The sequence below is a fragment of the Carassius carassius genome, chromosome 4 (assembly GCF_963082965.1).
Source record: "Carassius carassius chromosome 4, fCarCar2.1, whole genome shotgun sequence".
Taxonomy (NCBI): Eukaryota; Metazoa; Chordata; class Actinopteri; order Cypriniformes; family Cyprinidae; genus Carassius; species Carassius carassius.
In genome coordinates this window covers 30,000,701-30,017,944 of record NC_081758.1, presented here as the reverse complement: position 1 = coordinate 30,017,944, position 17,244 = coordinate 30,000,701, and the positions used below count along the sequence as shown (strand labels likewise).

The following is a 17,244-nucleotide window of genomic DNA, read 5'->3' as shown; positions in this document are numbered from 1 at the left end:
ATTTAGGTATATATATATATTGATATAGCTCATAAAACAACTGTATATGATAATTTATCCAAAGTAATTCAGTCAAGCCTATCCTTTTTTTTCCCCCAGAAACTTGTCAGGGGAAAAAGAGTACATGACCAAACTAGTAGAGCAGGAAATTAGGAAATTACTGAAGCCACAATGAAAACAACAACAATGTAATAAATATATTTTATGTAATTGATATAAGGTTTGCAGCAAGTCTTAGAATGTTCCATCGTATTTTCAAACTTTTTGTCCTCAACTCTACATATATAGAACAGTGTGTCTGTGTTTTTAAGTATAAATTGGCACTGTGCCAAGACATAAGAAGGGGATATTAAGATATTTACAACAGGCTAAACACATGGATGCCAAGATATTTCATTTGATTAAGACTTCAAATACCAAAATACTTCAAATACCAAATTCAAGGCCATCTCGCTCTCTTCCTGGACTAACTGAAGGCAGTGTCAGGAGAAGATGATGCCAATCATAAACAATTCTGAAATGTCTTTTATGCGGTTCTCACCTTAAACCACAGGCTTACTCCACTAGATCTGTGTAATAAATAAATAAATTCCTGTCTGCTGTTACTTGGGAGTTCAACGCCTTCATCTTCTCCTTCTACCTGTTGTGAATGGCTTTAATTTTGTTTCTATCACTCTAAAGTGGCTACATTTTAACACTGCGAAAAACCTTGTGGTCCTTGATTCACCCTGTAAATCTTTGGAGGTCTCATTATCAGCTCCTGCATTAATAGATTAGCAGTGTGGATCCTTAGAGATTTGCTGTAGCAACATATGCAGTATAATGAATATGTCAATCATAAGACTGACCAGAGGTCGTCACACAGCTGACTCAGAAAGGAAAGACCTTCAGGCACATTCCTTCCTCAAGCTATTCACAGTCCAAATAAAAATCAATGTGTATCTTTATCTGCAGGACTGCAGGAGCTGGGTCTCTGTGGCGTGAAACGGTGCTGCCTCCAGAGTCAATGTTAGCAGGCTCATACTTTGCTTTAGTACACATCAGTTGATTTTAAGGTTAAAATAAGCTCCTTAACCCACTAGCTCACAGGAAAAAGAGTATATATGAGATTATATGGTTCTGTGTCAAGGAAGGAAGAAAGAAAGTGGACGGAAACAACAAAGACAGAGTAGCTGAAGATAAAAAAAAAAACAAGCACGGAAAGAAAAGCCAAATAAGCATTAATTCACAATGTGTTTATGTTCATATTGCAGTCAGTAGTCCCATACAGCTATATCATCAGCAAATTCATTCACGATCAATCCCACCAGCTAGCCTTACTGACATTTAACGTGGGTAAATGCCATAGTTAATGATATACACAGGCCATGTGCGCACTTGTTCCCTCTCTAGCCTGTTTGGTTTTTTTCAGGATTGGAGGAAGATATTCTCTTGATAGTTCGATTGAATCCTCAAGCAATCCATTTAAAATATATCACAGTAACCACACTGCAGGTATTTGCCTCTTATCCAGGCAGGTTACCAATGCAGACCTCAAGGTGCAATATAGCAGATAAAGCCCTTTTATATAGTGCACTGTTAAATAGAGGTAAACGAAGGAATTTTGCTTTTATCTGTGACTCCAATCCAATAAAAATGTCAAGATGAAAATTCAATTTTATATTTATCACCTTAACACAACTGTTCTTTTAAATCAAATCTTTGAGGTCACTTCAGAAGGTGTCTATCACGCCAATAACCATCATTCATTTATTGAAAAATTAAAGGCTTAAACTAAATGATAGTTTTACAAGATTCATAATATAATATAATATAGGGTAAGATGCAATTTTTTTCCTATCTGTAGATGGCACAAAATCTAATCGCAACACTTCTGATTAATGGCTATTTTGCTAATTCATCATAATGTCAACATTTGTGATATTTAGTCAGTCAAAACAGTTTTGAGGTTAATCTAATTTTGTGTCTCTGGAAAATAGTGATCTATGATATTGTATTATACTCACTGATAGATCAGGGATTATACTGAATATTACAGGTTTTTGTGTCTACAGGTGCTTTTCTAAACAAGGATTTGTGGTCACATTTTAACATTTTGTGAAGTAAAAATTTTAGTTTTTATTTTAATATACAAACAATACATACATAGACCCTTGGGGTTAAATGTACCCCCAGAATTGGCACAGAAGTTCCCAAGTGGCATGTTGTTATTAGTGTTATTTTTTTATTTATTTAATACTTATTGTAAATAATGGGGTATATATATATATATATATATATATATATATATATATATATATATATGCTTTTCATTAAAACGTATAGGCTACTTAGCTAATTGAAATCATTCAATTTGCATTCATAGTGTTGCTATTATGACATGTCTTGAATTAATAAATGGGGAATTAGAAATTAATATTCACATGCCTGCACAGTTCGAATTACAAAGGGTACTGGGAATGAAGACCCAATACCCCCCAAAGGGACAGAAATATCAGGGTTTTTTTTGGGGGGGGGGGGGGGGGGGGGTCCAATGTTATTAAAATCGTTAATGAAAACGAACGAAAACTAGGTGGGAAAAAACATTGTCGTTAACTGAAATAAAAATAAAAACAAAAAAAAACATGCAAAAACATGTTGCACTTGGCGATCACGGTGAGGATTGATATGGTACTGAACCATGATGGTCATAGAGAAAGTGAAGGAGCAGTACCGCCCAATTATGGTGGGATAGAAGAAAAAGAAGAAACTAGCTGACCTTGTGGTAACCAGACTGTCAGACTGGAATCTTGCCGGGTTGACACTCTAATCATTAGGTTGAAATACTAGGAGTAATGGACAGTTCCGTTAGTTTTGTAGTTTAGGCCGGGCAACAATACGATGCTACAGAGGCTGGTATGATGCCGCTATCTCATATTGCATTATCTACTGAATTCCCGTATTACCTTCTTGAAATCTACAGAAATAGAATAAAGTTCATTATTCAATGGCATTACTTCAGATATGTTTATAATTCACGTTTACATTTTAACGCATACTAATTAAAGAAAATAAATAAAGGCTAATTTATAATCTAATTTATCTAATCAGATAAAATATGTATTGTACTGAGTTTGACCGTTATTGTGGAATAAAATGAAAGTATGCGTGCAATCCACTGATCTATAATATAGAACTGGATTGCTCATGACGTCATTAAAGTGAAGCCGCCGCGCCGCCATATTGGTAATCTGTGCGTCAATGTTCCATTGGATTAATAGGAATTTGTATGATTTTAATGAGAAAACATCACCTAACAAGTCAGCGTTTATAAATATGAAGTATCTCTATACATTATTACAATGCAAACACCCTAGGCATGTAAACGGTTATTTTTTAAATGTCGGGAACTACTTCCCCTACTTATTAAAAACCTACGTTAATTACAGTAGTGAGCATCAATGAACATGATAAACATCAGACGGACACGACCTCAAAACATATAACAAACGACAAAGTGTTCGTTCTGAAATCTGAATTTATTCAGAGAAATAATTGCCTATTTACAGTACGGATTTAAAGACATAAAGCTTTATTTTACCAGATAGTAAGTTAAGCTTTTCATTTCATTATAGATCAATATTAACAGCATAATTTTATTATTCATTGTAATATATTAAAATCCATTTCTGATACTAATACGTTCCTGTTTAATAATTCCTGAATAATTATGTTCACAAAGAAATAAGGTATATTTTGTGTTGGATCGATAGGCCTACCTGTCTCATCAGTGCGCAGCAGACACACCCACCTAAACAATTTAAATATATCGCGTATCCTGCCCCAAAAGACCATAAACACGGCAGATAACATCTGAAGTAAGCATTAATTTATTAGACATAACATAAAAACGAGTCCCGTTTGACTGATTTGATTCAAATCGTGTTATTTTAGGACAGCAGTTTGAATGTAAATCGATGGTGCTCTCTGCTGGTAGGGATTAGTAAAATCCCTACAAAATCCATAGATATCTTATTCAACCTGCATAAAACTTTCTACTGAAAATGTGAGTTGATATTCATGTACGCTGCATTTACTGATTTCCTGTTTTGTGTGCATCTGAAGTGCAGCAGGACTATGACTTGTTGCCTTACCTTTGCAGAAAATTACCACAAAGAATGCATTTGGTCTACACCTCATTGATTACATGGCAGACATTCTCAGACAGAAAGACTCAGAGCTCAACTTCAAGTTAGAAACTAATTGAATTTGTGTTAAACACAAGTTTACATGCTTTATTTGAAACAATATAGCAGCTGTGTTTGTGGGTTGATCTAGGTGGCAGCGGGGACCCTGGATGCCAGCACAAAAATCTATGCAGTGAGGGTGGATGCGGTCCACGCTGATGCTTACAGAGTCCTGGGAGGCTTATCTGAGACCAAACCAAAAGAGAGTGGGTATTTATCTATGTCATGGGTTTGCTTGAATATTGCAATAATGTAGAAAACACAAGACTTTTTTTTTTTTTTGGCTTTTTCTTTAGGTCAGAGAGGTGACTGTTGTCTTTCTGGAGGATGAATATTGTCATACTCTGTCCTAGGACCCTGCACACTATTACTCAGAGGTGGGTAGTAACAAGTTACATTTACTTCGTTATATTTACTTGAGTAAATTTTTTGGGTAACTAATACTTTTTGGAGTATATTTAAAGATGGGTACTTTTACTCTTACTTCAGTAATTTTTTTGGGAAAAATATGTACTTTTACTTCGTTACTGTGGGCCACGCTCCTCTCCTTACTTTATCTTAAGGCAATAAATGTTATAAATGCTTCAGTTTGATCCAAACGCGCCGTCTACTTTTCTCTGGGCAATGAGCGATGCCCATTCGCGAATGATTCATGCTTTTGAGTCAATTCAAAGGCTTGTTCAAACCAGTTGGCTAGCCATTGAATTGGTTCATGAATCAGTTTGAATGATGGGTCCAGTATCCTGCCGCGCGCGCTGAGCGTTTGAAACTGTTCACTCAGAGTTGTAACGTTTAAGAAACAGAAAGAGCGTTGAAGACGTGGCTTGATCTGCACTGAATTGAAAGCAAATCTGCAATGGCTATTATTTGCTTGCGATGAAGATCTGTATTGGATGAACACCGCGTGCGCTGTCTACGGTTCAACAGGAATAACTTGGGCTACACTCGATTACAATACACGATACCACTATGACATGTGTTTGTTGTACGTGTAACTTATAACAGAGGGGAACCAAGTTGAATGCAGCTTCCAAAAGAGAAAAAATAGCCGATTCATATTTTCTATATTAGATACAATCACACCGGCGTGAGAACTCAGCGAGTCATATCATTAGCTGCTAAATTCAGATCTGTGTTCGCTCGCTGGCGGTGAGCCAGAGACAGACGCGTTTTTACAGCAGTGCGCATTATAACCAATCACACAAGATTCTGTTAAGCTTATTAAAGCATTGGCCAATCAGAGGTGTTCCAATGAGTCATCGCTGAAAGGCTGGTGCTTCCTTCACTTGCTTACTGACGGAATACCTCTTTCTGGCGAATTCTCTCAATTCGTATTAAAAATATGTTATGGCATGAGTCATGACACCTATATTACTTAAGTAAACAGACAGGTTTTTATAATAAATTACATAGTTAGGCTACTTTGACCATCGCATATTATAATTATTAACAATTTATGAAAAGTGAGAATCCAGATATTTAATTATATAGTTCATGCTTCTGGGAATGTTTCTAATAAAAATGAAAAAAAAAAAAATATTATTCTTAATAATAATTTGCCAATGTGCTGTGGCTGCTGTGTGTCACATGACGACCCCCCTATGCCTAGACACAATTAATAATGATTTCCACAATATTTACGCTTGCAGAAATATACATTTGTTTACATTTTGCAGAACAGATGAAAGAAGATCCGTCAATGTGCATTTGGTTCGTTATGTTCAGATGTTTTATATATATATATATATATATTGTTTTACTGCATGTATGCATTAAAATAACAAGAAATACCAGTTTGCAATATCGAGCAGCATAACCTGCTGCTTTGTCCAGCTAAAAATAACTAAAATAGGATGCCTCGCACATTCAGGTTACAAATGGCCGCTCCCACTCTTGCGTTAAAAAGAAGGTAAATAATAACCAAGTAGTTGAGAATTCATAACAATCAAGTAGTTGAGAATTCCTGTACAGTACATATACTGAAAAGTGTCCGAAAAATTTCTTGGGTTTATTTCTTAAATGTTAACTTGTTGTGGGATCCCCAAGCATTTTTGAAGGTGGCATAATCTACAGGAATCCCTGAAACATTCTTTGCGCAGGTCTACCCCATGTTCCAGCGCATATCTGCTTCCTTCGATGAGAACAGTACAGCAGGAGTGTTCCTCTCTGTGCTGTTCAGTGAAGACCGTCGCTGTGAGCTGCACTTTCCTTCACATATGACCTTGCTGAAGTCACAGCTGCCACCTGTGCAGGTGCCCCATCAACATGTTCCTGCCTCAACGTTTATAGATAAATCAGCTTTGAACATCACAGAGTGTTCAAAGTCATGGGACAGTTTACTTTTGTGTTTACTAAGTAATATTCTGTATTCATAGCTTAAATGTTTCTACATGTGTTGTGAGCTACAACCACACTGAGTTGTTTGACAACATGAGTGAATGTAATCATGCCTTTTTGATTCTTCCAGGTCATCTAAAGACACTAGAGGACAGGCCAGTTTGTCCATCTTTAAATGATTTCTCCTTTACTAGATGGACTCCTGAGCAGGTGAACATTTTTTGAATGTTTTATTGTTGTTGTTTTTTTTCTTTCAGAATTATTTGAAATTCAAAAGCATTTTTTTTTGTAATCTTTTGTAGAAATCCTTATTTAGAAATATTTTGTAACATTATGAATGTCTAAACTCTCACTTTTTATCAGTTTAATGTGTCCTTGCTGGAAAAAGTACAACCCGAATTCCGGAAAAGTTGGGACGTTTTTTAAATTTTAATAAAATGAAAATTAAAGGAATTTCAAATCACATGAGCCAATATTTTATTCACAATAGAACATAGATAACGTAGCAAATGTTTAAACTGAGAAATTTTACACTTTTATTTACTTAATTAGCTCATTTAAAATTTAATGTGTGCTACAGGTCTCAAAAAAGTTGGCACGGGGGCAACAAATGGCTAAAAAAGCAAGCAGTTTTGAAAAAATTCAGCTGGAAGAACATCTAGTGATTAATTAAGTTAATTGATATCAGGTCTGTAACATGATTAGCTATAAAAGCTTTGTCTTAGAGAAGCAGAGTCTCTCAGAAGTAAAGATGGGCAGAGGCTCTCCAATCTGTGAAAGACTGCGTAAAAAAATTGTGGAAAACTTTAAAAACAATGTTCCTCAACGTCAAATTGCAAAGGCTTTGCAAATCTCATCATCTACAGTGCATAACATCATCAAAAGATTCAGAGAAACTGGAGAAATCTCTGTGCGTAAGGGACAAGGCCGGATACCTTTATTGGATGCCCGTGGTCTTCGGGCTCTCAGACGACACTGCATCACTCATCGGCATGATTGTGTCAATGACATTACTAAATGGGCCCAGGAATACTTTCAGAAACCACTGTCGGTAAACACAATCCGCCGCGCCATCAGCAGATGCCAACTAAAGCTCTATCATGCAAAAAGGAAGCCATATGTGAACATGGTCCAGAAGCGCCGTCGTGTCCTGTGAGCCAAGGCTCATTTAAATTGTACTATTTCGAAGTGGAATAGTGTTTTATGGTCAGACGAGTCCAAATTTGACATTCTTGTTGGAAATCACGGACGCCGTGTCCTCCGGGCTAAAGAGGAGGGAGACCTTCCAGCATGTTATCAGCGTTCAGTTCAAAAGCCAGCATCTCTGATGGTATGGGGGTGCATAACAAGTGCATACGGTATGGGCAGCTTGCATGTTTTGGAAGGCTCTGTGAATGCTGAAAGGTATATAAAGGTTTTAGAGCAACATATGCTTCCCTCCAAACAACGTCTATTTCAGGGAAGGCCTTGTTTATTTCAGCAGGACAATGCAAAACCACATACTGCAGCTATAACAACAGCATGGCTTCGTCGTAGAAGAGTCCGGGTGCTAACCTGGCCTGCCTGCAGTCCAGATCTTTCACCTATAGAGAACATTTGGCGCATCATTAAATGAAAAATACGTCAAAGATGACCACGAACTCTTCAGCAGCTGGAAATCTATATAAGGCAAGAATGGGACCAAATTCCAACAGCAAAACTCCAGCAACTCATAGCCTCAATGCCCAGACGTCTTCAAACTGTTTTGAAAAGAAAAGGAGATGCTACACCATGGTAAACATGCCCCGTCCCAACTATTTTGAGACCTGTAGCAGAAATCAAAATTGAAATGAGCTCATTTTGTGCATAAAATTGTAAACTTTCTCAGTTTAAACATTTGCTATGTTATCTATGTTCTATTGTGAATAAAATATTGGCTCATGTGATTTGAAAGTCTTTTAGTTTTCATTTTATTAAAATGTAAAAAACGTCCCAACTTTTCCGGAATTCGGGTTGTATTAAATTATTAAAGTAGTGTAAGTGTGATTTCAAGTGTTTTATATTGTTGTGATTCTCTTTCATATTGTCAATATAGAGCACAAACCTCAACCAGCTGCTTGTGAAGATGAAGCAGGGAGAGCATGCATTCGATGTCAATGCAGACATTGAGCCAGATGAGGATGAGGGTCCAGATTTTGGGGATAATTTTGATGCAGATGTAGACGTGGAGGAGGGCAGACAAGGAGACTGTGAGGAGTTTAAGGAACACAGAGAAGCTTATTCAAAAAGCCCTCAGAAAGGGTTAGTACTTACATGTATGGCACCAAAGTGTTTGCTAATTTCTGCATTGCAAACAGACTGTTTCACACTCTGTTGAATACTTATGGCTCAATATTGTAAATTTTCACTTATTTAGACTTCACTCCGAAGACTGTCAATCCTAAGCTTGACCTGACCTTAGCTGCTACACTGTCATGTTGTATTTTATATCTCTGACTATTTAGAATAACCCATTTTATTTGCATCAAAATATCTTCTGTGCTGTTTTGTTGTCCATTCACTGTGAGGTGTATTTGCGTTATTAACAGAGGCGTTATTCCTATTGGCAAGGTGGATATTGCCACCATGTGTCAACAGTTGTCTGATCAGCCCAGAGAATATTCGTACTTCAGTCCCAGGACCATGGCCACCTGGGTCGGGCCTGGTTACTGGCTCTTCAAACCTGGACATAGACGTAAGTCATAGATTACCCTTTGAGTGTATATATCCTATTGTTGATTTTATCACTTTCTTATTTTTTTTTATTTTTTTTTTTTTATACACAATTTCTAATTTATCCTGTCTAGAGGATCACAAAGAACGGAAGCAAGCACCAAAGAATCCTCTCATAATTGACTTTAAAGGAGATATCAACTTTCATAATTACTTCATAATTACTTCATAAGTACGTTTGCATTTGTTAATTCTCATATATTTTCATGACAAAAGCTTTATAATGGCAATTCATACAATGCTATTTAATCCCTATAGACTTTTTTTAAGCTTTTAAAAGTAAGCAGCAGATTACGAAAAAAAAAAAAACTGACAATGACATTCTTGTTATTTCCAGGCAGCTACCACTATTAGTAAATCAGCTTTGAACAGCAGCAATAAGAAAACCACGCTTCCAGCTGACTTCCAATATCCACCCAGTAATCTGTCACAGCTCAGCCTCAAACCCTCCAACACAGTAAATTCATGAATGTTTAATATTCCTGTCTGCATTAATGTGAACACTTCAGAATATTGGTTGTGGCAAATTTAAAACAACATTAGAAGAAGGCTGCAAAGGAGTTTGACTGGCAGATTGGTTCATTTTAGTTATCTTTCTAATATGTCTATGATTATTTTCTCACTCCAGCTCAGTGCAAAGGGAAAGAAGAGATTATCGGGAGAGCTGGGTGATGACATAGGAGAATATGACTACAACAACGCCAATGAAACTGCCAACTTCTGTCCTGGTCTTCAGGTACACCACACAGTACTTCTACATGTCATTATGTAGTCATGAAGATGGTCTGTTTAACAGTTAGTATTTTTCTGTTAACAGGAAGGGCACAGTGAGGATGCTGAAGGCTTTGGAGGATCCAATGAATCCCAAACTGACCAACAGAACCCTTTCTCTCTGGACACAGATGACATCTCTACATACGGAGAGGACTGTCTCGTCCCCGAGCCTCACAAGGTAAGATGAGAGTAGAGATGTTGGGCTACTTCACTACACTACACTATACAGTTGTTATTATTAGCTCTTATTTCAGTTGTTTTGGATGGACAATGCATTCATTAATTGTATTTGTTATTTGCTCTAGGTAAACATTATTGAGATAAACTATGCCAAGATGGCCAAGCAGATGGACATGAAGAAGCTGAAGACCACTATGTGGGGTCTCTTAAAAGAGAGTCCTGAAAAAACAGCAAAGGTTTGTAAGTGTAACTCTCTGAGCTTAGTAAAGCCGAGTTCAGACTGCACGATTTTCAAAGTAGTCGGATCACTGTTCTTTTCACACTGCATGACTATCTTAGCCAGCATTCATTCACTGCTGTGTTCACACTGCACGATGGATCGGCGACAGAAGGTTTCACACTGAATGACTTTACAATAGGAAGAATCGCAAACAACTCTGTTTGGAACGCAAACTACATTTCGAAACTACCATCCGTCACTGGGCGCCGTTTTAGACCAAACCAGAGCCGTTAAATATGTTTTTCAACGGCTCTGGACCAAACGCTTGCGCTCCATGGCGTCTGTCGTTGCTATGCAACCAAACTGCGCTCTCCATGATGACGACGAAGAAGTATCAGCAAAGGATTAATTGATTTCTAGCCTCACCTCGGCTCGCATTAGCTTTACTACTAGATATATTTCTGGAGATGAGAAGGAAAAACCCGCCTGGAAAAAGTAGCGCACCACGTTGCTTCCATTATGAGCGTGCTCACCGCGGCCGCGCACCTACGATTGAAATAAAGACCTTGAGCGCGAAAAAGATGCGATATGTGAACGGCCCCTAGAAGCAGACGTCTGAAATGAAAGGCAAGAAAAGTATTTTTTAGCTTTAGACTTTTACATGAAAATTTAAAAATGAAATGTCATAATTATAATGTTTTGAGAGTTTAATTATGTAATTGTTGCATTAGGCTATGAATTAATAAATGTTTATTGATAAGATCTAGCTATTTCATATCTCTTCATTTACAGTAGCTAACAAATTAGGGTCTAACCTCCTGAGGAGAGGCCTTAAGGAATTGAATTTGTCAAATAAATGAATTACATTTTTATTTGCGTTTGTGTATGTGATATTATATTTGGCGACACATCGTTTGTGTATGTGATATATATGACGACATGCATTTTAAATGTATTATTCGCCCTTCCCCCCTGCCCCTCAAATACTTAGTTACGTCCCTGATTCAAACGTGCAGAGCGGCGTTCGCTCAGTCTGGCTCATACACACAGCGAGTCTGCTTCGGTGCGGTGGCCCTGCAACCAGAGACTGAGCTGCCCCGGACAGATCCTCTGAAGGTGAAGTGAGTTTCCCCAGGTGTAGTTTAAACACACGTTTAACTTAAAGTTACATTTGTAATGAATGTATTGTATGCTAAAGACGATTCAGCATCAGCAAAAAGAGCGAGTCTATTACGTTAGGCAAAATCAGCGGTCAAATCGCTCCCTCGTGATTTGTAAGAGCACTCTTCTCTTTGATTAGCCTGATTTTGATTTTAGCAAAGACAAGAACAGCTTAATAAAAAATATAAAATATTGAGGGGCAGCGCTAGGGCTGGGCTAATGGGGCTTAAGCCCCGAAAGTTTTTAGTAAAGCCCCGAATATTTTGTTAAATTGTCTTTCTCACAGAGCAAAACAATTCATCAGAAAAACAAATGTGAATAAGATTACAGCGGCCGCGATTAACTAATCATGAACAGTGCATATTACATTTTTATTTATATTTTTCCCTTTGCATTAAAGGTACTTTTGACGTGCTTTTGCAACGTTGAGCATTGTAGCCAATCACAGACATGTCTGTTGATCACATCGGCCAATCAGAGGCGTTTAAATGAGTCGCTGTGCTGAAGATGTGTTTTGCGCGAGCTCACCGAGTTCACGTTTGCAAACCTGTCATTATTATTGGCAATAAACTTAAGATGCAGATAAGAGATTCACTTGATATTATTATTGATGCTGCTCTGATGCACTACATTACGCAACGCTCTGTTTGTTGTTAGGAAGACTAAAAGTTCAGCAGTCTAGCTCATCAATGTCAAAATTATTAAATAAGTTAACAAATGCCTGGTAAAATGTAAGTAGATAATTTAATATTTGACTGTTTTACAATAGAAAAGTTCAACTTTTTTTATTTATTTATTAAATTTTGCCTTTTTGAATTGAAAATATGCTATAATTTTCTTGATTCATTTATGTAAATTAAAAATAAAATATTAGTTGCAAATAGTTACAATTATTTCACTAATACAACAAGCCTTTCTTTTTCTTTATTCCCTTAAATCGCTTTAATAATTAATTAATTACTTTAAATAAAAATACCCAATTTTAGTTTGGGCTGTTACGTTACAACACACAATACAGTGCCAGTTAGGAGATCTATCATTTGATTAGCTAAGCCTAAGCAGTCCTATTAAATCCAATTCCTCTAAGATATCACAGCAATGAAACCAGGTTACAACTGGGGAAATAACAAATACAATAGAATTAAGTAGTCTAAACATAACTGGTGTGTGTGTTGTGAATTAAAAAACGTTGTAGTGTGTAAGGGCATGATTAAACAATAACTACTGTAGTTTAAAAGTGTTTTTTTTTAAAGCAATTCATATATAGGGATTCCATGTACCCCTGCCACCCTGCCAAGACCTCTTGCCACCCCTTTGCCCCCCCATGCAAAATTTTCTAGATCCGCCACTGCTTGCTGATATTGTGGTCTATAGACTCCACTCCTCCCCGAACTCCCGCTGCTCTGTATCTTGCTCTCTCATTGGCTGTCGGTCATCACTGATGTAGTTTTCAGTCGGAACACTTTTCAGACAGCATGATTTTGAATCGCCGACAGTTCGGCGATTTTCTCAGAACGCGTCTTTGCTCATTCACACTGCGTGATTGTCACTCACGTGAACGAGCACAGATTTGCCTGTGATTTCGGGCATTTGTCGGCGATTTCTCAAAACCAAAAACTGGGCTAAAATCGTGCAGTCTGAACTTGGCTTAAAGCTCTTGTATTTTTCAGTGTGTTTTTAGTTAACTTTAGAAGTCACCCTTTTTTTTCTTAATTATTGCACATTTATTTTGACTAGTTGATTTATGTTTTTTTACATTAAATACTTAAATGACCATTTCGAGCAGGTGGACAGTGAGGACACAGCAGAAGTACCTAGAGAAAAATCATTCAGCCAGTCTGTCAGGAATCTTGTACAAAGGTACAGTTTTTCAAAATTTGGCACCATGTATCTTTTCACTGTTCCTGCTCGCATGGAAGAAATACTAAGGATCTAAAAAAAAATGTATCCGTATTCTGTACATACATTTCTCTTTTCTCTTTTTTCCTCCAGGCTTCCCTCCACCATGGCTAGCAATCTCTCAGTTCCTTTGGCTTTTGTGGCCCTTCTGCACTTGGCTAAAGAGAAAGTGGGTATTTTCTGCTATATATGATTCCAAAAACTAATGTAGATGGAGGTCTGTTTAAATTTAAGTGTGAATTTAATATTAGCATGTTGTCTGTTGTTTCTGATTATTTGTCTTGCATTACTATGCATTAAATGTTTTGTAGCTTACAAGAGGAAACATGTTTTAGGGGTGGAACGGTAGACAGATGTCATGGTTTGGTATGTACCTTGGTTCAGGAGTCATGGTTTGATACAATTCCAGTACAACAGAAAGAAAAACAACAAATTTACTATGCTCGGTTTCATTTATTTTGAACAGACAGTAATATAAATTAAAAATTTCATTTATGTGCAAAAATACTAAATATTATTACATTGTTATATATATATATATATATATATATATATATACAGTACAGACCAAAAGTTTGGACACAAACTTTCTTTATATTCATGACTATGAAAATTGTAGAGTCACACTGAAGGCATCAAGGGCTATTTGACCAAGAAGGAGAGTGATGGGGTGCTGCGCCAGATGACCTGGCCTCCACAGTCACCAGACCTGAACCCAATCGAGATGGTTTAGGGGTGAGCTGGACCGCAGACAGAAGGCAAAAGGGCCAACAAGTGCTAAGCATCTCTGGGAACTCCTTCAAGACTGTTGGAAGACCATTTCAGGTGACTACCTCTTGAAGCTCATCAAGAGAATGCCAAGAGTGTGCAAAGCAGTAATCAAAGCAAAAGGTGGCTACTTTGAAGAACCTAGAATATGACATATTTTCAGTTGTTTCACACTTTTTTGTTATGTATATAATTCCATATATAATTCCACATGTGTTAATTCATAGTTTTGATGCCTTCAGTGTGAATCTACAAATTTCATAGTCATGAAAATAAAGAAAACTCTTTGAATGAGAAGGTGTGTCCAAACTTTTGGTCTGTACTATATATATATATATATATATATATATATATATATATATATATATCTGCAGTACATATATAATCATATATATCTGCAGTACATATATAAATACAGGGAATAAATTCTTAAAATATATTTTATTTCGTTTACAGATAAACAAGGGGGAAAAAACAGTGTGACACATAGGGCTGGGTCGATTTAGCAAAAAAAATGTAAATCTAGATTTTCCCTGAATGTTTGACAATTTTATTTTTTTTTACGATTTTTTGTCAAATAAAAAACTAGTCAAAATACTAGTCAAATAAAAAAATGCTATAACATGATTCAGGTTACTTTTAAGTTAAAGAAAATTCTGTTCCAAGTGCACCATACATGAAGTTGTCAACATGATGTAAATGCTAAACAAATCACTTGCTAAATATCTTTGCAAAAAGATGCAAAAACTACAACTACATATTGTACAAACTTACTTGTCTTATACATATTATGTGTTCAGATATAATAAGAGGAAAATTATTTTAGAAAATCTCAAAAGTCAAGATAATTCAAAATGACTGAAGGTATACAGTAAAACCAGTAGACTTTTATCAACTATAAATGTTCTTTTAAAAACAGCAGCTTTCAGCCTGTCACCATGATGCAAACGTAATATAAGACATACAGTAGTAGTTCTTTAGAGGTTTTTATTAATTTTTTATTTTTTTATTCAATTGCACTGCTTTAATATAGTTTTCTTCTGTGTAACCATGGATGTTTGACTGTTGTGCATTACGTCTCTTGCAGCATCTCATGCATGAAACTCCATTCTAAAAACATGGCGCTCAAGTAAAAAAAAAGTTCACTCCAATCTTCTTGCATGCTTTACCTTTTCCACTGCCTTGTTGCATCTTTTTCAACACAAAAACACATTCTGTGTGAATGGCACTTAGTGCTATATTTCTGGTCCTCACAAAGCACGTCACACGTTTTTTTCTAACGATTCCTTGATTTCTAAAAAATAAAATAATGGCAAAACAATGAATTCTAATTAATCGATAAAATCTGGAAAATCACCCAGCCCTTTATTTTACAAAAGCACAATGTTTTGTTTTCATTGTGAGTGTACACAAATAAAAGCAGACCTTTATATGGTGATGCATTATTAAGAAAATAAGTGTTTAAAGTTGATTCTGCAGGTTTAAGGAAAGACATGAAGTGATCGCGCAGACACACACACACACACACACACACACACACATAGAAAACATATCAGTTCCAGCACTGCTAACTTGACAGCACAGTTGGTACTTTATCAAAATAAAATACAGTGAACCAAACATCAGCTTGTGCCCCTTGTGTCATCACTGGAACACGACTGAAATACAAAGCCTACAATTTACATAATAGATAATTGTTTGGCATTCAGATACATTACATTGCAAATATGGAAATATTATGGAATATTTTGATTTGTGCCGAATCAGAGAGGCAGGATACATGAGCACAAAGCTCCATTTCAGAAACAGTTGAGTGCACAAGCCTTTAAAGTATACATACAGTAATCAACATTTGAAGTGGCAAGTGTCAAGAAAGTTAATCAAAGTTGTCCTAAGACAAGAACACATTTTGATTTTAGGTTTTAGGACAACTTTGATGAAAGGTTTTGATCCACTTCAAATGTTGACTAGTGTACTCCTTTGCCAGTCTGTGAGAGATGCATTCAGAGTCAGCACATGGTGATTGTTTAGAGGGCTTTCTTATCAAGTGCTCAACTCGTGGCATTTGCTGTTCTTCTGCTGGCAGCCGGTTATCAAATAGAGTTGCATTGCTTCGGGCGCCCCTTTCTGGATTGGTGGTGAATTACCTGTATTCCTTGTAAGACCTCATGCACCGATACCGAGATGTCCGTACTGTGATGGTTCAATACAAATACATGTATCATTCCACCCCTATTTACGTATTTGTGATCTCCTGAATTATCACAACATTTGATTGTTGTAAATCTAAAAGCTTTTATTTCCATCAACAGAACTTGGAGCTGCACAAGATTGACGACATGACAGATATCATCATTAAACAAGGCCACTGAAAACTGATACAGATATTTTATACAAAAATCTTTTTGTATCAAATTGTAAATGCAGATTCATATGTTCTTCATGTCATGTAAAATACCTACAGTATGTGTGGCCAAAACAGTTTCTTCTCCTTTCAAGAGAAGGATGATGTCAGTATTATGTTAAAAATGTTGTACAGGGAACTAGATCAATTTTTTTTTTCTGAGTGAAGCTGAAAGTTGTCAAGCATGTACTAGAAAAAACAAAAAGAAAACAGGGTGCAGTGCATGAATAATGATTGCTTTGATGTTTGGCCTGTTTTAATAACTTTTTTTAGTTGATTTGGTAACAGTCAGAGGTGGAAAGAGTACAAAAATATTCTACTCAAGTAAAAGTACCATTACATTAATGAAATTTTACTTAAGTACAAGTAAAAGTACCAGTCTAAAAATCTACTCAAGTAAAAGTAAAAAGTAGCTCATTTAAACTTTACTCAGAGTAAAAATTACTTAGTTACATTTTAACAGTGGGAGGGAGTCAAAATGGGACAGGCCAAGAGTGTCAAACTCAGTTCCTGGAGGGCCACAG

The 17,244-nt window shown here is 36.4% G+C and overlaps 1 pseudogene; it reads left to right on the top strand.

Moving 5' to 3' along the window:
* The first annotated feature begins 2,683 nt into the window (after positions 1-2,683).
* LOC132135515 (condensin complex subunit 2-like) lies at positions 2,684-16,956 on the top strand (annotated as a pseudogene).
* The last annotated feature ends 288 nt before the right edge of the window (positions 16,957-17,244 follow it).